Source organism: Zosterops lateralis, assembly GCF_965231275.1.
Source record: "Zosterops lateralis genome assembly, chromosome: 3".
NCBI classification, from domain to species: domain Eukaryota; kingdom Metazoa; phylum Chordata; class Aves; order Passeriformes; family Zosteropidae; genus Zosterops; species Zosterops lateralis.
This window is the reverse complement of record NC_139764.1, coordinates 30,075,614-30,097,417: the sequence shown is the minus strand read 5'-3', so window position 1 is coordinate 30,097,417 and position 21,804 is coordinate 30,075,614. Positions and strand designations below refer to the sequence as shown.

The 21,804-nt window shown below is 38.6% G+C and overlaps 1 protein-coding gene and 1 long non-coding RNA gene across 2 annotated transcripts in view; one reads left to right on the top strand and one right to left on the bottom strand.

Moving 5' to 3' along the window:
• PRKCE (protein kinase C epsilon) overlaps positions 1-21,804 on the top strand; it is a 283,512-nt gene that overhangs the window by 231,300 nt on the left and 30,408 nt on the right. The window lies entirely within an intron of this gene.
• Positions 1,713-9,965, bottom strand: LOC310908001. Its single transcript, XR_014589761.1, has 3 exons — positions 9,900-9,965; positions 6,382-6,437; positions 1,713-1,788 (listed from the first exon to the last, which is right to left on the bottom strand). It is a non-coding gene; the product is annotated as an uncharacterized lncRNA (long non-coding RNA).

The following is a 21,804-nucleotide window of genomic DNA, read 5'->3' as shown; positions in this document are numbered from 1 at the left end:
TGTCAGGCCTTGGGAGAATGCATTTGTTGATGTCAAACATGTGTAAGAATAGTTGTCTTGCACAGAACAGTTTCAGCCTAATTATTCCATACCTCGCTGCATTATTTATTACAATGTAAAAAATGCATTGGGATCAAGTCACTCCTTTACGTCTCAAAGGTTCTTATTAGCTGGCAAACAAGGAAAGAAAAGGGGAAGAAAAAAAAAGAAAATGAAACAACCTTTGCTCCTGAATAACTACTGGTCATAACTACCTAACATGCCTTCAGATATTTTAATAAAGAATACTTGTCTTCTGTGTAATTATATTTCTAGAAAAAACATTGTGGTGTGAAATTAATGGCTATTCTCCAAAGTGGGAAATGCTGCTTGTGTGGGCACTACTTCAAGGAAAGTGGAGACTATATAAATAAACTAAGATGTTTGATGGAAATGTAGGTTTCAAAATAGCTGCTATACCTTCTGATCTTTTTTCAGTCTTGTATGTGGAAATATTTGTTTGGAGCTAAGCAAAGTTATATTTTTGGAAGTAAATAACTAGCTTTACCTCATGCTTTGGCTTGTTGGTTAGGTTTTTAGAAAGTGCTATGATGGCACTAAATGATCATCTTTTATAATAAGTGGTTTATCCTCATTTCCCCTAAGTTCAAAGAGAAAGCCAGCTCCTTGTTTGGCAATAGAAATTATTTTCTGAGTTCACATCTTTGCAGCTGGCCCAACAGTTGTTCCCAGACTTGTCCAATTACCGGTGCGCTCATTGGAATTACTTATATCTTCCTTATGCTTATCCTCCTTTTGTTTATTTAGTTTAAGTTGGAAATAAAGATGAACCTCACAACTTTTATATATAAAGATATTGCCATTACTGAATGCATCTTATATGATAGGTTAACTTTAGGATAATTTTTTGTGTGGCATTTTTAAAGGTGTGATGTTACTGTTGTGTCAAAAACACATCAACAGCTTAATTAAAATATTTACATTGTCCCTGCCACCTTCCCTCTCATCTGGCATTCAGCTATTCAGGCACATGTCAGGCTGGGGCCTGATAATACAAGTAGAGTTAATCAGACACTAGAGAATTTTCAATCCCATTTTCTGGCACTTGTCCTTGTTTATGTTATGCAATTGCAATTGCACCACTGGAAAAAAATGTATCCAAGCTTCAGGAATTAAGGACTAGAAATGTCATTTTGATTTTTCTTGTGAGCTGGATTGGAGTTTGAACTTGGTGATGAAAGGTTGTGGACTATGTCCTGCCCCTGGAGTCTGGTGTATTTAAAGTCAGTTATCATAATATAATAGACATATATAGACATAATATATGTTATGTCTATATCAAACATATTAATATATATTCTTATGTAGGGAAAATGCCATGAACTGTGTGTATTAAGTAACTGTCAGTTCTGTACTCCCCTCTTATACTGAATTCCAACATTCCTGTGCTCTTTCTGCAGGTATATGTAAACGTGGCATGTTCTTGTTTCACTTGCAGTTGTTGGGCTGAGGTTAGGAGTACCTGGATGACTGTCTCTGGTCTCAATGTAGGAGTTCAAATGAGGTGACACAAGTGACCTGCTGTGGCCTGAAATACCTACAAAGAACTGTTGTCCCCCCCAGGCAGGGAGGCCAGCTCTAGAATGGGGTACCACTTCACAGACATAAATGACAGTGTCCCCAGTTCCTACATGATTTAGGAAATAACTGTGTGAGCTATAAGCATTGTTTCAGTAGTTGCGTGTTGCTTGATCTCTGTTATCCTCCAGAATCATTCAAGTGCTCTCTCTGAAATACAAAAGAAAAAACCTGAATGTATACAATTTCAGTTTACCTGAAAGGAAGAAAAATAGCTTAACTGGGAAATTAGAGTCACTTGCTTTGGGTTGACTAATGTAGGAGCAAATTTTTTGCTTTCAAGTGTAAGATCTGTGAGATGTTGCCTTCAAATCATGCAGCACCTGGTCATGATGGAGTCTATTCATAACTATGGGTTATTATGTTCCTCAGCAATATGAAGTAATAACCCAGCCTGTAACTTGCTGGAGCTTTCTGAGGCTCTCTGCACTCTGTAATTAATGTGTTGGTCATGATGAAGGATTTATTAACACTGAATTGAGGCAAATGTGGATGTAAATATGCTGATGCCAATCCTTGAACACCTCCGGGCTTTTTCCGTACACAACTACCCTAAGAACTTGTTTGAACACTAACTGAAGTTTTCCCTGGATGATCAGTTCTCCCAGCATTCCTGTTTATCAGGGCAGCACACACCAGTGTTTCAGAAACAAGGACTACCTAAAATTAAAAGCACTTTCATTAGTGTGTTTTTATGTGAAATAAGAATATTTATTTAGAAAGCGTGACTTCATTGGTGGTTGTGTGATTCAGTGCAACCGTGGCAGAGTAATGAGGAGTTATATTTACACTGATGAAAATGTTGCATGGTCAGTGGTTAACATGTTAAAAGTCATCATTCTCCCAAGTTACCTTACTTGGGAGAAGTGTTATTTCTGAGTGGCAGCAGCCAAATAAAATTCCCCTCCTCCCTATTTATTTTTTTTTAAGCAAAACTAGACATGGAGCATTTTGATTTAAGTATGTAAAGATCATCTTATTGCTACTCGGAATAACTAAAGGTTAAATTTGTGCTTTAGCCATGGTCCATGAAAGCGGGCAAGACCTTGTACCCTCACCTGGCATATTCACACTTAAGCACAGGAATATACTGAGCACAAGGTCCTCTCCTCATAAGCTGCCTGTTGCAGCAGTCTGCTACAGAGAAGTTACAGTTTGCTTCTGGTCCAAGTGACCAACAAACTATTTCCATCGCCTCCAGTAAAAATAGGAAGCAAGGAGTGAATTGGGCAGGTGTGTCTGGAGTCCTGGTGTCTCCAGGGACTGCTGCCCAAGCCATGCCACCTGACCAGTGCTCCTGGCCAGGTTTGAGCCCTGGACTACATCCACACTCTATCTGCTCTGCCTGGTCTAGTTTCTAAAACTGAACGTGAACTCCAATGGGATTTTAGTCAGTGGCCTCCTGCCCTCTTTGCACTTTTTTTTTTGCTGGATCTAGGCAGACCAGCAGTCATGAAATGCATAAATAAGCAGGATGTCTTCCCCGCAGGAAAAGGCAATGGGCCGGGGTGGAGAGGAGTGGAGCTGAGGGAGATGGGAAGCAGGAAGGAGAGTTGGTTCCCAGGCTTCTGGCATTCGGACCGAGGGAGTCCACCCTGCCATCTGCCCAGCTTATGTATTGTGCTAAAGGCTCTGTCGTATAGGAGAGCCTTTGACAAGGTTTCCAGCTGTGGAAGGATGAGTAAAGGCTGTGGGAATAGGATATGAGCCACATGGTCTTGCCAGCAGTAGAATGCTTTCTAAATTTCTCCTGGGTTTGGAACATTAAAAAGTCCTTAGTTGGCTGTTGCGTGGGAGTTGGGTATGTGGGGGGGCAGTGCTGGGCAGTTAATATTTAGAAGGATAGACCAGCACCATCAGCCTTATTTGGGAAATGACAAGGTACTTCCAGGCGGAGTTCTTGGTAGCGAGGTCAGCATTGTTTTTTCGCTTCATGTTTATTTGGTGCAAGATTTTCTTGTTTAATGACCGTTTGTATAGTGCTGTATTGTGTAAATGAAGCTATGACCTTTACCTTCTGATAACAGTATAGGAGTGAGTTAATGTTAAATGAGAGTGAGCAGGGAGTGGGAATCTGCCAGGGTTAATGCCAAGTTTACATTCTTCTGAGGGCAGCCATGTTCCGGTACCCTCAATAGAAAGGGCAACAGTGCCTCTCGACAGATAATAGCAGTGAAATGTTACAGAACATATTTGTATTTATTTCTGGGTGAATGTCACTGATTTTAGATGATTGATGTTTGTGTCTTTATTTTATAACAGGAAGAAATGTGTGTTATCTCTCAGTGTTTGATAAGAAGATTTTAACTCAGAGAAACATATACAATAAAAATCCAGTAGAGCTGCAGCACATGTGAAACTGAACTGTACTGATACAGAACAAACCCATTAGTTTTCCTAAACTGTTGAGACACAGAGCTGCTTCTACAGAGTCATGTATACTAGTTCCAAACAAACTCATACTCTGCAAACAAATCTCTAACAGAACAAAGAGAATGCTTTCTGTTTCACAATGCATTAAAAATCTAAATGTGCTTCCTACATGTAATTCTGCTCCTAACAGAGAAAACTTGGGACTGAATTTTACTGTGCCCTTCAGTCATGTTTGTCTTCAAACAATGAAAAATATTTCTATAACCAAGTTTCAGTGGTGTTGAAACAATGTCTCATTAAGGGTGAGGCTTTTGCCTTTTTGCATACAATTGCATGCAAAGTTTCATGATAATGCAGAGAAGTGCACAGCAAACGTGGTTCTGAGGTGATAGGCTTTGAACAAAGATTTTGTGGTGCTCTTGAGATGCTTCACTCAGCAATGAATCACTGAATAAGGGAACCATAGAATCATTTGGGTTGCAAGGGAGCTTAAAGATCATCTAGTTTCAACCACCTGCCATAGGCAGAGATACCTCCCACTATACCTTGTTGTTCAGAGCCCCATCCAACCTGGCCTTAAACACTTCCAGGGATGAGATATCCACAGGTTCACTTGGCAACCCATTCCAGTGATTCACTGCCTTCATGGTAAAGAATTTCTTCCTAACATCTAAAAATACTGGCAGTTTAAGGCCATTCCCCCTTGTCCTGTCACTACATGCTCTTGTAAATAGTCTCCCTCCATCTTTGCTGTAGGCTCCCTTCAGGTACTGGAAAGCCACAGTCATGTCATTATGAAGACTTCTGTTTTCCAGGCTTGCACAATCCCAATTGTCTCAGCCTTTCCTCACAGGAGAGGTGCTCCATGTCTCTAACCATCTTGGTGGCCTCCTGTGGGCTCTCTCCAACAGGTCGATGTCCTCCCCGTGCTGGGGACCCAAGAGCTGGATGCAGCACTGCAGATGGGGTGTCACCAGAGGGGCATAAAGGGACAAAATCCCCTCCCTTGTCCTGCTGCCTACAGTGCTTTGGGTGCAGCCCAGGGTACAATGTGCTTTATGGGCTGTGAAGCTGGGAAGTAATGCAAAATGTTGGATGAAAACAACTAAGGAGCTCTATTTAGTTGGGTTTTTTAGCAGAGGTGACAAAAATGCTGAATAGCCTTAAAAGATAATTTGAATTGTGCCCTTCAGTAAAGACATTTGCATAAAACTTCTGGGTTTTGGCCAGAACCTTGCTACTTTTGCTTCAAGGTTTACGTTTATTCTCCTTGCCCATCTTCCCACCCTCTATTTTATTCACCTCCTTTTTATATAAGAGCTTATCACTTAGATGCAGCAAACATTCCTGCATGCAGATCACTACTCAAAGGCTGATTTTGATTGTGAGACTGTTCATATACATATGTGCAGGTTCCTGAATTATTTGGGACCTTGGTTTGACTTCTTAGATAAGAAATAGGTTTATTTTAAAAGAGCAAATCATCATGTTTGAGAAGGCACTGTTATTAAAAAACATACATTATTTTGCTTAACACTGCAAAAGGCAGTGAAATATGAAAATTTAGCCAATCCAAAACCTGACATAACTGAGTTATCACAGAACCCTTTGAAAATTTTAAGAATGTCTGTTTAGCTGACAGCTTGTACTCCAGTGGAAGAAAACAGAAATAATATTGTTCACTAGGAGGTTAACTAAATAGGCCTAAAAAGCTAAAGCAGAGAAAATACAGCCAGTAGAAACCCTGGCATTTTGGGGGAGTGCACCAAAGGCTCAACTGCTACCAAAATAAATAGTGGTAGGATTACATCAGAAAGACCTTGGACAGACATGGTGCAGTCTAACCAAGGGAATCAGAAAGTAGAATAAAATGGCACAAGTGGCCCTGACAGTGCTAAAAATGAGCAGAAAGGTGAGGGGAAACAAGGCCAGAGTGATAATAAATCCCTTCTTGTGCCAGCAGTGTAATGCGTGCCTCTCTCTTTGGCTGCCACTGTGTCACAGAGCCTGAACAAGCAGCTCCCCAGAGCAGCAGGCAGTAGGAGAAATAATCATAACTGTGAGTCTTCATCATCTCAGCAGCACTGAGTACATGTGGAGGAGGCAGATGTGGAGCTGTGGTGCCAAGGCCAGCTTTTACCAAGATGGGAGATTGTGTGGTTTCTGCATTGTTATATACCCAGCAATGGATGGCTCCAGTGACAGACAATTTACTCCCACCACCAAGCTGAATTTCAATCCCCCAAGACCACTTATGATGGGGATATAATATTTTAGATTAAAAAAAAAAAACATTTTTATTGTAACATCCAGCTTTTGAGAAGACAGGCTTGTGAGAAGCCCAAGCAGCATTTCTCACCATATACATACCCCATGGGTCTTCACTTCTTGCTTCCTGCTTCAAGAATTTGTTTCCAGTAGTCAGTCTTACAAAACAGCAGAGACAGAGAGAGCAAATAAATGTGAGAGGCCAGAAATAACAGTGGTATTGACATATGTATAATTTTTTCCCTCCAGGCTTCAATTTCCTTCTCCTGATGTATGGAAGGCACAGAAAATATCACTCTGTTAAATGCAAGCAGTACATGCAGTTGTGTGCATTTTTTTTTTTATGTAGATCTATACAGTGGCAGCCCTCAAAGTATTCTTCACAAAGTATTCCAGTATTAGAGCATGTGATTGCCTCTTCAGGGGAAGGGGAGGATGGGATGGCAACAGCAGATTGCACGTACAGCAGTCACTATGCGTGCACTTGGGTAAGAAACTGAGTAATACAGAAGCACTACCCAAAAAATTAACTGAAGAGAGCTTGGTCACAATTAACCTGAACAGCATATATGTTCAAAACATGGAATATAAAGTATAAAATTAAATGGTCACAAATAAGCATTATAGCACTTCACCAGGTATTTACTTGATTTATTATAGGGTTTCCAAGGGAGATCCTGTGGTCTACTAAGACCCATTTTTAAAAAATGCCTAAATATATTCTAACACAAATAATGAGTCAGATGGAATTGCTATGGTCAGTTAAGTGGGTAATGGATATTTAAAAGCTTTCAAACATCAATAAATCTGAAAGAGGTCTAACAGAGTACTTGCAGAACAAAAATAATTGGCACTTAAGAAATTGCACGAGTGTGTATCTGTGTAAACTTAACTACCAGTGAGAGGACAGCAAGTGTTTATGGTACTGCATACTGATGATATAAAAGGCATACCAAATGCCTGCCAGTTCATTTGCTGATAATCAGTAATGGGTCCAGGGAGGCCATAACTATTAACAAGAGGCTCTGATTCTCATTTTAAAGTCTTTAAATATCTCTTTTAAAGTCTTTAAATATCTGCTAGTATAAAAGGATCAGATTGTGTGTGAAGAAAGTAGACAGCAGCTCAGCAGCATATGCCTTGCACCAGGCTAAAGGCACTCTGCTGCAGGCTTGTTGAAGCTGCCTCTGCTAAAACCCTTTAAGCTAATTTCCACAGACACTGAGTGAGAAACACCCCAAGCAGAGGGGAAAGAAACCCTTCAGACAACCCTGGTTTTTAGGCAGGTTCTCTTTTCACCTTTTGAAAATTCACAAGAGAAAAAGATGGGAACATTTTGGTCAACTCCAAACCAGAGATAGTGGTGTGCTTGCACACAAAGTAGGACAAAAGTTTGGGGGTTCTGTAGATGTCCCGAGAGGAGGAGGATTTCACCATAATTTCTAAAACATCTGCAGATTGAGTAGTTGTTGAGTTGTTTTGTTCATGAGCAAGAGGGTTTGAAGAAATTTTGAAACAGTATCCTGGAAATTCTCTGTGTAGTAATAACAACAAAACATTAACTGGTATTAGTGAGCTATAGCTTATAAAGCCAGAGACAATTCAGTGACAATCTGATAAAACTCATTACCACTACAGACTTTTCTCCCCTGACTCAGATATGTGTCCTCTTAGTTGGGACAAAACAATTGTCTGCATAAACCAAATCCAAGAGAGATTATACTAAAATCAAAAACTTGTGCCCATAACACTCATAATAATAGGGTTTATTTTTTACACACCTGATGTAATAGAATCCATTAAAAAAGCAGCCAAACATATTTATGTTTGCCTAATTACAGCAACAGAATTATCAGGGTAGGAAGACAGTGGAAGGATTGATGTCTGAGGCTGAGTGGGCAGTAAAGTATGAAAGGGTGGAATGGTATCACTGCTAATGGAGTATTTTGTGTCATCATTTAATGAGTCTGAGTGGAGAATCACAGTACCCCTTAATATTTTTTTGCTACACTATCAAGTCTTAACACAATACTATAAATTGGCTACAGAGACTATAATCTAGTTCCCTTATTTGTTTCAGGGTTGGGCAATGGTGAGATTAGTATATCATATATATGTCTTAGAGATATGGTAATACTTCTGCAACTTGTCTCCGATTTTGTTTGAAAATCATTTTGATAATCCTTCTTAGAGATTTGTTTCTTCGTGCATTTTTGATTGGAATTCAAAATGTGATAATACATAATAAAAATATGTTGTAAATGTGACTGTGACATGACGTGGGTGTAGAGAAGCCACTGTCTGGTGCATAAGAGACTGTTTCTTTAAAAATCTCTTATTTATGGTAAAACCTCTTTCTGACACCAGAAGAAAAAAAACAATTTTACAATGGAATTAAATTGTACTCAGTGTGCTCAGTTTAAGGCTGTCAGAGGGATGCAAAGAGACTTTATTGTGCATTATAATTTAATTAAACTTTATGTATAAGCTGTATAATTAGGTTCCTTGTTAGTCTTTGCCCACATAACTATCTGGGAGCTTTATGGGATAATTTCTGATCTTGTCAGGACATAGAGTCTTGTTAGCAGATCTCAGAAGAGGCTGGGCATGCAGAAATACAAAGATAATTCCTCAGGCCCAAAATAATTTTTTTCACGTTCACAAAATTGTACCAGAACAGCCCACACTGATCAATAGTTAATATTGTAATCCTGCTGAAGTTAGTATTTACACGCAGTGACTACCCAGTAAGGACCAAATATTAGAGATTAAAATCATATTTTGGCTTCTCAAATCTTTATTCAGAAGGGCCTCTCTCTTGGATTTGGGCTGGACTATTGGCTTCTCTTGGTAGCCTCTCTGTCTTCACAGCTGAAGGTAGACTGTGATAGCACTCTCCTAACCCTGATGTTGGCAAAAATGAGTATGCTGTATATTTCTTAAGTCATGCCATGTTTTATTTCATGTGAGTAACCCATGAGTCATCTTTCCATTGCATTCATATTAATTAAAATCATGGGGTGCCTTGTATAAGTAGATTTTAAGTGGTGACATTATAAGTTGGCACTACAGCCAAGGTAGCTTTCCCAAGTATGTTTTCTGGAGGAGATGGGGGAAGGCTGCAGCAACTACATTGGAAACAATGCGGGAGCTGAAACTTCCTGTGCATAAAAAGATTTTCTAGAATTGTTTGTGCAGCTTTCTGGCAGAGGTTGGGCACAAAAGTAATTTGATTTTGCTACACAATTGTAATTTCAAAAGAGTATCTTATAAACTATAGTTCTCTGCATTAACATACATAGCCCATTATATATCAGAGCAAGAACTGGATTTTGAACTGTCGGATTCTATGACCTCTGTCCAGAAGCAGCATTAGGAGTTTATTTCATGCATAGATCAACATGTAAGGGCAAGCAACTCCTATTTTTTCAGGCATCTTCTTAATTTTTTTATGGACAAATAATATTTTTATTTCTGCCAGAATCCCTCCACTGCAGTGATTTTCCATCAAACATAATATAAAATTGTTAACTCTACACATTTTGGAGCAAACAAATCTCTTTGGAGCAGACAAATAGAATGCTTTTAGAATATTAAAGGACAAAATAAATTTAACTCACAGTTTTTACAAGAATTTCTCCAGAAATCTGTTAAACTGTTGTTGACTGCTGCTGTTTTGATCCCCAATAAATAGAGCAGGGTTAGAAAAGGTTTTAAATGAAGAGCCTACATACCCTTCCCAAGTTCAGACCACGTGATAGGTTAAAAATATGTTTAGGCGTGTGAACTATGCTACTGAAATCAGAATAGAAGCAAAAATTACTAAACTCTTCTAGTGATTCCATATAAGTAAACATTTTGTTGGAAGCAACATTCTTGCTGTGTTACATAATTTCATTTATACTATATAATTTATTTAGTCCTTTCTGTGTAATATTACAGGCACCATTCTGTGGAAATGCTTTCCATAAAAAGACCAAAGTGAGGTTGGAAAAAAATCAGTGTCTGTACGAAAGTTCACTGCAGAGTTTTGCTTTTCTGAATAAGAAAGCATTTTTCTCCATGGAAACATGATATGGAGCTTAACAGGAGTTTGCTTACTGCTGGGAGCTATGTTTGTTCCCTGCTAAGGACACACTTGGGAGCATAGGGAAAAGGATTCTTATCAATTGGTTTCTTTTATAAAAAGAAACATTTTATGTAAAAACCTTCAGCAACCCTTCTTTACACTTTCTGGGCTCATAAAGGTGCAGAAAACATTGGCTAGTATAGGAAAGGCACTGAAATGCTAGCTTATGCTGGTGCATCAATGGCTTCCTGAGGATATGCTCCCAGCCACCTGAGTTTGGCCATTTTATTGTGTGCCTTGCGTTGTGGTTGCCAGACTAAAGGTTTTTGTTGTTGTTGTTGTTGTTGTTTTTTAAACATCTTCCTTAAATTTTGCAGAGTGTGTATTTTTCTGGATCTTCCTTTTAGCCCTTCTTGTAGATGGGGTTGATATCAGACTTCTTCCAACCTTCTGGAATTTCCATGACTTCTCAAAGATCATGGAGAGCAGTCTTACAGTGGTGTCAGCCACCTTCCTTGACACCCTTCAGTGGATATTGTCACGGCCCAGTGATTTGTAGGGGTGAAGCTCCTGTAATACTTTATACACCAACTCCTCCTCTACAAATGGTGGGTGGGTGTTTTCATCAACATGGATTCTTGTTCCCAAGATCAGGCACCCAACAGTGCTGGCAAGGACAGAGGTAAAGAAAGTTTTGGGACCCCCTTCATTTTCAGTGTTGTTGATGACTAATTAACCTCTCCTGTTTAACAGTAGGACAATTTTTAGCTTCTGTTTCTGCTTATTGTTTAGGTACCTGAATGACCCTTTCTTGTTTTTTGACGTATCTGTCCAGTTTCAGCTCAGTCTGAATCTTTGCTTTTAAAACTTCATCTCTGCACACCCTGACAATGCTCTTGTATTTCTTAATAGATGTTAATCCACTTTTCAAGCTCTGGTACACATTTCTTTTGGTTTCTGAAGAGACTCAGAAGCTCAGTTAAGCCAAGGGAAATATCTTGCTCTGCCAACTTTCTGTACTTTTAAAGGGGATGAACTAGTTTTGCATTTCCAGGAGAGCATGCTTGAAACACTCTAGCTTAGTTCCTTTATCATCCATGGAAGCCTCCCATGGAATGTCTCCTAACTGACTTCTGAGCAAGCTGAATTGTACTCTTCTAAAATCTAACACCTTTCGCTTAGTACTACTAAGCTTCAGCATGCTCATCCATATCCCAAAGTCCAACAACATGGTGATGATGGCAGCCAAGGCTATCGCTCAGGAAAATATTGCAAAGCAGGTTTACTTGGTTTGCAAGTAGCAAATCCAGCAGTGCCTCCAGTGTTCCTGGTTGGCATTCCTGGTTGGCACACCTGATGTTTGTACAAGGAAGCAATTCCCTGCGCATTCCAGGAATTTGATGAATGATACATGAGCTGCTGACTTGTTTTTCCAACAATTGTACTAGTAGTAGGGTAGTTGAAGTGATCCATGAGAATCAGATTCTGTTGACCTAAAACTTGCTTTAAATAATGCAAATATTGGGGTTTTGGCCTTGTCTGCTTGACTGGGAGGTCAGTAGCAGGTGCCTACTCTATGATCCCCATTGGAGACAACCATTTTGATCTTGACCCAAAGGAATTCAATAGGGCTTCCACGATCATCATAGCTGACTTCTATACATTCAAGCCATCCATCACGGTCCTCCAGTCATGTAAGTTGTCCCGCCATGTTTCAGTTCTTCCTACTTTCTGACTGGGCACAAAGCTCCGGTTCCTTGTGTTTGTTCCCCAGGCTGCATGCATTGCTATGCATACATGTAAAATGGTTGGTTGGTCTTTTGTTTCTCATCTTGGAAGGCAGCTAAGGAATGTTTGTCCTTGCTCTGGTTGACCTGGCTTATTCCTCACTTGGTTGAAATGGTGTGAGTATTGCCACTTTGGACACCACCTGCTAAGTCCTCGAGTTTAAAGCCCACTTCACCGCAATGGCCAGCCTGTTACCAGAAACTCCTTTGCCTCTTCTAGACAGATGGATCCCATTTCTCCCTGACACACTAAGAGTCACTGAAGAATGTCCAATTATCATAAAAGCCAAAACACTCGTGACAGCACCAGTCATAAAGCCAGAAGTTGATTTGCGTTATGCATCTATTTTTGGCTTCATGTTTTTCTCCAAGTGGTAAAACAAAAGGAAAGATAACTAGTTCACCAATAGTTTTTGCTTGCTCTCTCAGGGTTCTGTAGTCTTCTCTGATTGTGGCCCAGGTTCCAGCCTGCCATGTTGTTTATGCCTACATGAAAGAGTAGCAGTGGGAGAGTACTGTGTGTTCGTGACAATTTGTGTCACCCTCTCAGCCACATACCAGACCTCAGCTCCTGGAATGCAGCCCACCTCCAGTGGCTATCAGAGTGGCAGATGGGCACCTCAGTGCCCCTTAACAAAGTCACTCACTATGAGTCTTCATCATGTCTTTTCACTGCATGCTGCTGGTACAGTTTCTCTTTGCAGACCTTGCACCGCATGGGTGTCCACAGTTGTTAAAGCTTCATATGTGTTTTTGGTGGGAGTGCTGGAGGGTAGGAAATAAACCAGAGTCCTGCTTTAGGTCATCACCAAGGTCCAAGGTGGCTCCTTATCTGTGGTGTCCACCACAGAGACCACCTATCTAGCTCCATCTTAGCACCTCTAATGCTGCACAGCCTTTTAACTGTTTCCTGGCACTCCTGATGCAACAGCCTGTGCTCATCTTTGATAGATCACCTTTTCTCTGGGAGAAAGGCCTAGGCTCTTGTTGCAACCTACCACCCATATTGAACTCTCTTTCCTTACTAGTTCCATATGGCTGGAAGCGTCAGAAGCTTTCTCTGTAAAATTGCTGGGTTTAGCACTGCCTGATTTTCTCTTCTTCAGTCGGTCAACAGTATGCTTGGTAGTGGTAATTTCTGAGGCAGGCGCTGAGATTTGTATTACATTAATTTTAAAAATGTCATTTGACATTCATGGAAGAGAAAGACTTTTTGTCTCCAAAAATAATTGGGTCAGAGCACAGGACAGAGGGTTATATACACCTTAAAATAATCTGCATTTAGCGTGACAGCAGAATAACAGTATACAAGATTGGATCAAATTCACCTATGCTATCACAGCTTTGACTTTCATTTAATAGTAATTTCAGACTTACACTTGATCTTAATGGAAATGATAGACTTCCAGCAAGGGAAGTTTTTTTGCTCATTATTGTGATTGGGAATGAAAACCTGTCTCCCCTGTTAGACTTATATCATATTAAAATAATATTGGTCTTGTTACACAGCATGAGGTTGATTGACCTTTAGGCTAGGGGAAGTGTAAAGCTAACAAGTTAAATGCCATTGAAAACAACTGGCTAAATCATAAATTCAAACTGACCTGGTTTATGTATCTGTGATTTAAGGAAGAAATTTGGAGATGTTGGATAAGATCCAGGGCTAAACAACTGAAAGAGAGAGACTAAAATACTCAACTTTAGTTGATTAAAGATATTCTGATCCTGTTTTTCTCTGGTGTCCTGACCTTACTAAAGTTCACTTAGTATGTAATGGAAAAAACAACCGGTTTGATAGCAAAATACAGGAAATGCCTTCAATCATGCCTGATTACAGTTGCAGCTTTTCTTCTGGTTTGTTGGGGTTTTTTCAGAATACTCTCTCTGTATGCCTGAAACAATGTAGAATAATTATGCTTTGGAGCACTTTATTTGGTGTGTCAAAGCAGAGCAATTAGATGTCTGGCTTTTTGATGGATGTGCATGTAGGGAGTTTTTGCATCTCCATGTGACCCAAGTGAGAAAAAATAATAATTATTAGAGGACATAGCTTAAAAGCCTAGAAAATTCTGTGTGTGACAATTCCACCATGACTGAGAAGAAAAATAAATGCAGGTCTTTTTAAGAAATCTGCCTTTGCTTCACTTTCAACTACAAAAATGGAAGTTTTACAACTAATTTGAATGAAATCTCTATCTGAAATAAAGGAAGCCAGGAAGCAGCTTATACTGAATGTACACAAAGGCTCAGATTCATTTCACCTAAATTTAGGAACACAACTGAAGCTTCCAAGTCAGGATTCTGCTTCTCTTGGAGTACATTTACAGTCAGTGGAGTAGGACAGACTGCTCTAGGGAGCCATGCAGCCTACATGTTCTGTGGATCATCTGCTTGAAGACATCTATGAAGATGGCCAGAGAGGGAGCCTGGGGCAAACTACGATACCTCAATTAACCTCCGTCTGGCGGCACAAATGTAGTCAGAATCCTGCAAAATACAGGATAGAAAATTAAAACCAGAACAAAATGTTTCAGAGCTCTAGTTACATTCATATTTAGGGTAAATTTTGAAAATTGATGGAATTGGGCTGGATTATAATATATATTTTCATTTTGTTTTTCCTGATACCAGTATGAGATAAAAGATCCTTGTTGTGGGTTATTAAGTTACAAGGATTCATTGCTAAGATGGCTCGATGAGAACTGCTACAGAGATAGAAAGTGCTACCTAGATATGCACACATTTGTTTGGTGCATGTTTTCCTACTCTGTATAAGAAAGCCTCAGTCAAAAGTTGGAAGGAGAAGAAAGAATTTCAGTCTTTTTGGTTAGACACAGAAACTGTATGCCTGAAATGGAAGCGCTCTTTTCTTTCTACTTGCATGATTTGTATTCTGTTGTTGTTCAAATGATAATGATTTTGTCATCCTACATATTAAGGTCACTGAGAGGAAAAAAAAAAACAACAAAAAAAACCAAAAAAAAAAAACAAAAAACAAAAAAAAAAAAAAAACAAAAAAAACAAAAACAAAACAAAACAAAACAAAAACACAAAAAAAAAAAAAAAAAAAAAAAAAAAAAAAAAAAAAAAAAAACCATTGCTTTTGGTTTCCAAAGAAAAACTTTTAAACTTTTGAGCAGATCCAAACTTCATTAGGGTGTCTACTGATAAATTTGCTTTCTAAGGTTCTGGTAACATTTTTTCAGAACTGAGTTTTCGAAACTTGATCTGACAAGCTTTTCTAGCTTCACATTATCCTTTCACTGTCTTTCATCAAGTGGTTTTATCAAATAATGATTAAGTGTTGTTTTCTTTAAAAGGATTATGGACATACATAGTAGGCACTTTTAGTTTGCGCTCCACCTAACCTATTGTTGTAATACACAATCTTATTTTTGTGTTACTTGAGATACAAAAATAAGAGCACTGAACCTCACAGAGTAGCATACCACAGTTTGAGTCAGTCCTTGGCTAAGCCTAGGGACCTCTGTTTTCTTCAGTGAGATCACCAAGGTGTCAGTGAGGACAAGGTTTATCACATTACATGTTTAGCAATGACTTAATTGGCTTTGTAGCATGAAGGCTGAAACAGTAAATATCATTAGCAGTAGGACAGATTTCACCCCATTGTTCCCACCCTGAATATGCAGAGCCAGTTAAGAAATTTTCAGCTGATATTTTCAAGAAAAAAGTAAGAAAATGGTTTAAACTGAAGTAGAGAGAGTGAGAACAAGGAAGAAAATCCCTGAGGGAACTACTGGTAGCCTTAATGTTGGGACAATCAGCAGTATGAGGGTGGACCAGGACCTGCAGGCAGTCAGCCTGCATGCAGAGGCAATCCCTGGCTCGAGCACCTGGCGGGGGGCTGTTTACCTTAATTTCACAAAAAGTTTGTGTTTTCACCCCAAGAGAAACACAAAGCGTTTGTAAAATCTCAAGAAGCCTTGCAAAAGGGGAAAAGAATTTGGTATCTAGTTTAACTGCAAGTTTTTGAGGCAAGTTGTTTGTCCTGTGCAATAGGCTTAATATGAAGCCAGGTCCACTCATGGCAGTTCTTATTTGGTTCAAAAATTCTAGGCCTGTGGGCTATGGGAAGGGAGAGTTGCCACTGGGATCCTACAAAAAGCTAGTCTAAATCAAGTCTTTGGCAGTAAGCTAAGTCAAGAGGCAGCATTGTAGTGCTATATCGCATTCCTATCTCAGACCCATGGAAAAATTGTTGCATTCCCAGGTGTGAGAGTCATGAAGGATGAGGTTTATAAAGTAACATGATGTGAATGCTAAGGCAACCTTCTCTTGAAAGAGAAATAGAGACCGCTCCCTTCTGTGCTTTTAGAGCCAATTTTGGAGAATGTTTTACATAATGCTTATTTGAACTTGTACATATTTCACTTAGGTTCACAAATAAAAATGCGAAAATAATAAGAAAGGAAAAGTCATACAAAGGAAAGCTGTTAAGTACAATATATTTATTTGCCTGCACATTATTTAAAGGAAACCCAGCATAACAAGATAAGCAGATCAGGCACAGTAATGTCCTTAGCTGCTACCGACAATTGTAATAAAGTTATGGTCAAAGCCAGTAGAAAGCCATATAAAGAAATTATTTTAAAGAAAATGTTTTTCTGCTATTATAAGTCATTAGTTTCCTTAAACTGCTGGAAATGAATATTAAACCTTTGTTCAATATGTCATTAAAACATCAGTAAACAGTTAGGACTATGTAATACATACAGCCTTCTTTTCTATTTTGAGACTTTGCTGATCTGAACGGTTTCTCCATGGTGGACACTGCTGGAGAGGTGATGTTATATGTCTGCAAACCTCACTTTTGCTTTGTAGCAATGAGGGTTTACAGAGCCATAGACAGTGATCATGTGTTTATCTCCCTCTAATGTGTAGGTAGCAAACTGCCTTTTGCTATATCCCTCCTCCCATCTCTGCCATCCCTTAGTCCACAAATCGTTTGTGCAAAAGGCAGGGTGGTGGATTTTGTGTTATATAAGGAAAGTAAACCTGTGTGTTTTTTAAAATAAATGTGCCTGACAAGAGAATGTCACTATGGTCACATTAAAAGTCAACACTTCCCATTTACAATGGAACATCCCAGTACAATTTACAACACATCCCAGTACAATGTCTAGCCTGCTGTCTGAACTATAACTGTTTTCTTTAATGAAAATTATTTATATTATCTCTGGCTTTATTTGAAACCAAGTCTGTGATAGCAATTTTTCTGCCATTTGCAATTATACACACTGATACACATCAGAATAAGGTGGATTCACTCTATTCCGAACTTGACACTGGACAGTAGCAGTTTTCAAGTCTACACAGTAGATTTTTCTGTATATTACTGAGTATGACTCTACTACAGTGTTTGTGTTATATATTATCTTTATTCTTTGATGTTATCAAGTAATGTAACAGTTGCAAAAACTGTGTATCATAAATTTAATAATTACCTAATGGATCAACATAAAAACAAAGCAGAGAAATTCCAAGACTTTCAGTTAATCACAGGCAAAACTGAAATATCCTATAACAACAAAACCAGCAGAATCATCTTTTTCTCCCTGTTAGTCTCACTCAAGTATCCCCCTACTTCCTCTCTGCTAACAGAAACTGCTGTACTGTCATGAATTCATTCAAAAGTGTGAACAGTCTACTGTGTCCCCTGTTTTTTACTCCATATATAAGGGCTAACTGGTAGAACCTTGTTCCCAACAACACTGCAATTATTGCCTGTTTATGCTCAGTAACCTCAGAAAGTATGGGCTCCTTCTTTCCCCAAGAGGTTTTCAAATGGGAAAAAAAACATGTTATTATTAGTTTGTGTTTTCTTAGTAGGTATGGTTTGAATTTTCCCATTTATCTCTGATCTGTTGCCGAGGGGAAAAACAGCCTTGCTGATGGATTGTGACTAACATCAGAACTTTAAAATTGTTGATTTTCCTTTATGTTTTCTGACTAGTTCCATATATAATTTCATCTTGCTTAGAATTGCAACCTAATTCATTAGTTATCAATATTTTGAGGACACCAAAGAGGAAATTTGTGCTAGGTACATGAGAGACCTGATGTTGTAGGTGAGCATCATTGTCTCAAAAGCAATTTGAGTATCACTGAGTAAGTAAGAAAGTAATTCTAGGAATGTAGAAGTCTTACCTTAATTAAACAGATTTTAAAAATCATCTTGTTGAAATTTCTAATTGCTATGATGATCATATTGTCTTCAGTTATGAATTTCAGTAACACTAATAACTAGAGAATGATTCTGATGGTTTTCCATGTTGTTGTAGGAAGTTTCCTTTTTACCTTCTGTGGTTTTTGTGTGAACAGTTTGTCTATTTAAAGCCTGCAGAGAGGATGCGATTTTTCCATTCAGGGGAACAATAGCAGTGATTTCAAATACACTATTGAAAGGGCTTATTGCAGTTGAAGGTCACCAAAAAAAAGTGGTTATTCAGTAGTTCCATACTTGAGGCTTTTGTTGCTTTCAAATCTTTCCAATTGTTGATGTTCTGTAGATATTTAGTAAGGTACAATCCTTCCTTTAAATTTTGCCTTATAAATAAATATTCCCTCTTCCAATGTTATTATTTGTACATTATAATTATTTTGCTTCATTCTGTGGAATGTTGCTCAATCAACAGTCAGAGTAGCAATGGTAAAGTGGCCACTGTAAAGTGGTTGCTTGCCAGCTTGTGATCATATTTCTCAGCTGCTTGATCTTGTTCTTCAAATATATATTTATTTAGTCACTGCTGTTTACTGTGTTGAAAGGCTACTGTTGGTAATGTTTGGCAGACTTTCTGATTTTACTGGTCCAAACCCATCCTGATTGTATAACTCCCTTTCTTTCAACAAGAAATTTGTGTGTTAACTAAATGGGACTTGTGACACACAGCACCACTCACACAAGATGCTTATCTCTCTGGCTACTGGTGAGATTCGGACTTTTAAGAACCCAGTCCTGTGAAATACTCATCCACTGAGCCTTTGGAGGAAGCCAAGGCACTTGGCATCTCATGGCACTCGCATGTGGAGGAAGGAGTGAGCATTGCAGAAGTTTTCACATAGATTACCTGTAGTCAGCCTGCTCTTCTGTTCCAACTTGCACAAACCTAAATCATAATCCTGATTCTTTCTTGAGATACTGCCAGTCATTTCAGCTTCTGAGGTGATTGTGATGCTGGCAGGTGTGCAGAAGTAGAGACCGAGGCTTAAAAAAAAAAAAAAAAAAAAAAAAAATAAAGAGAGAGAGAAAAGGAAAAAACCCAACCCACAACATTTTATGCAATGACTGCTCAAGTCAACTGAAGTGACTTTACAAAGTATCTTGGCAAAAAAACAAAGGAGAGAAACAGCTTAATGTAGCATTGCTGTATTCAAGAAATCTGAGCATTCCCGTGGCTTAACTGGTTAGGTTGTTTGCAGTTGCATGTAATTAATTACTCAGGTTGTAGGAACTCATTTTGTCAGACACAGATGACTTTCTTACTTGCTACAAAGAGAACACAAAACAAGAAAAAGAAGAATTTAATAGAGCTTTGTCACTGAGCTATCTGACACTATTATTTGGTATGTTCTGATTCAGAGGTAGAGAACTGGCACTAAATCCGGGAAACAAATAAAAGACAGAATGGATCAGAATGGAACAATCTGTACAAACAATTATTTTACATTCCAGATATGTCTGTGTTCTTTACTTTTGGAGGAGTAGGAGAGATGGCTGTTTCTTGGAACAGTTCTGGGGAAATACAGGTCTAAATGTTGAAGTTTTAATTTTTTCAATGACGCTGCTGTTCTGAAAAGACAAGCTTCCCTGACAACTCTTTTTCTTACTTTTTAATTTGTTTCCTTTTCTCTGTATGTTTTGGTTGCTGAGTTGTTTTTGTTTGTTTTTGTTTGTTTTTTTTTTTCCTGTGAGGTGTTAAATAGTACACTATCTATTCCTATTCTCATATTTATTGAGTTAACTTAGATTTTCTTCCAAAGTTGCAGGATTAGATGGATTTCGTGAGGTTTTTAGGTCTGGGGACGTTTTTTCTGGCTTATTTTTTTTTAATCTGGCTACTGCAAATTGACGGAATGATTTTTGGTGCAAGCACTTTTATGATAATCTTGTGGGCTAGCTGTGAATTTGGCAGTCTCACAGCTTACCTTTTAACCTCCCATATGTACTTTGATGGGAGTCATACTGCTGTTGTTTTAGCCTCTTCCAAATTTCTTTTGAAACCCTGGTGCACTTTGTGATAACACAAATCTACTGGTATTATATTCTGTTATTGCATGAGTAATTAAGCTGATGTCCTCGGTGCCTTCAATAGAGTTTTGAAGAGGCTTATAGGCTTCACTGCACTGTTTTGGCTTCATAAAGGAGTCCCAGATGTTTTTATTCTGTCAATTAAGATTATAGTTTAGTAAACAGTAAAAAAGTTTAATTGACTTGTGCTTTTACAGATAGGCTTAAAATTTCATGTCACCCTTTACAGGTAGTCAGAATTTAATAATTAAATTCTTCCTAGTTTTCTCTTGGCTCAGTTCTTTTATTCTGTTTTTCCACTGTCAAGTTAAATTTCTATTGCTAATTTTTTATACAAATCCTTAAGGAAGTAAAGAAAGCGGTGAGTGTCTTGTCCTTATGCATTATGTGGTATCTTACTGTTAGTGTTTTATTGCTGTTGAGGTTTCTCTTAGCTTAGGAGTTTCCTGGATTATTGACTATATCTCCTTTCAAGTCCATGGTTACCATATGGATGGCATTAAATGAAAGTGAAATGATTTTTGGTCCTTACAACTCCAGTGTGTCACCTACCTTCACGGGGAAGTTCTGCAATCAGAGTTAAGAAATAATTTAAGAATCTTCTCATAAACACTTTATACACTTAATAAAGGTCGATCCATTTTTCTAAGCAGCCTCTCAAATTTGTTCAGTTCCTATCATAATTATAGGTGTTATGACCTTCTTTCTAACAGTCTGGTGTGATGGTGGCTGTAAGGGTTCCAAGATTACATCAAATATAATTATACTTTGATTTCTTTATCTGAACATCTTGACTTCTTGAAATATAGCCTGTATTCTTCCTTAGTTAAGGAACATCCAAGATAACACTGCACTTGGAAGGTTAAAAGCTACAGCTGCAATTTTGTTTCCTTCTTCAATCTGCAAGAGCCTTACCCTGATGATCACATTTTATTTCATGTTGCTATAGTCCTGTCTGAATGCAGGTCTTTTTATTGTAGCACCAAAAGTGCTACAATAGTGTAGCACTGCACTGCACTGAAGGAGCAGTTTTGGGAAGGTACATGATTTTTGAAACAGGCAGCTTTGTTTTGTTTCTTTGACTTTTTGGGGTGGAGTGGGGACACACAGAGCTGTTGATATCTGTTTGCCCTGGCATTATGTTGGACAATTCTTGCAAATCACTTTCCAGAGGTAGGAAGAGGTGGTTACTTGAGGGTTTAAATGGTTATACATAGGGAGTTATGTTGCAGCCAGCTGGATCTTGGATTGTTTAGGAACTGCTGAAATTAATGACCTTAAGGAATGATAAAATATGTAGCCTGCTCCAAGGGGCCATACATGGGTGACCACTGAGGACCTGCAAGAGCAGCGTAGCTGATCCAGAGATAGCAAAGTGTGATGTAGGGGATATTGCTTGC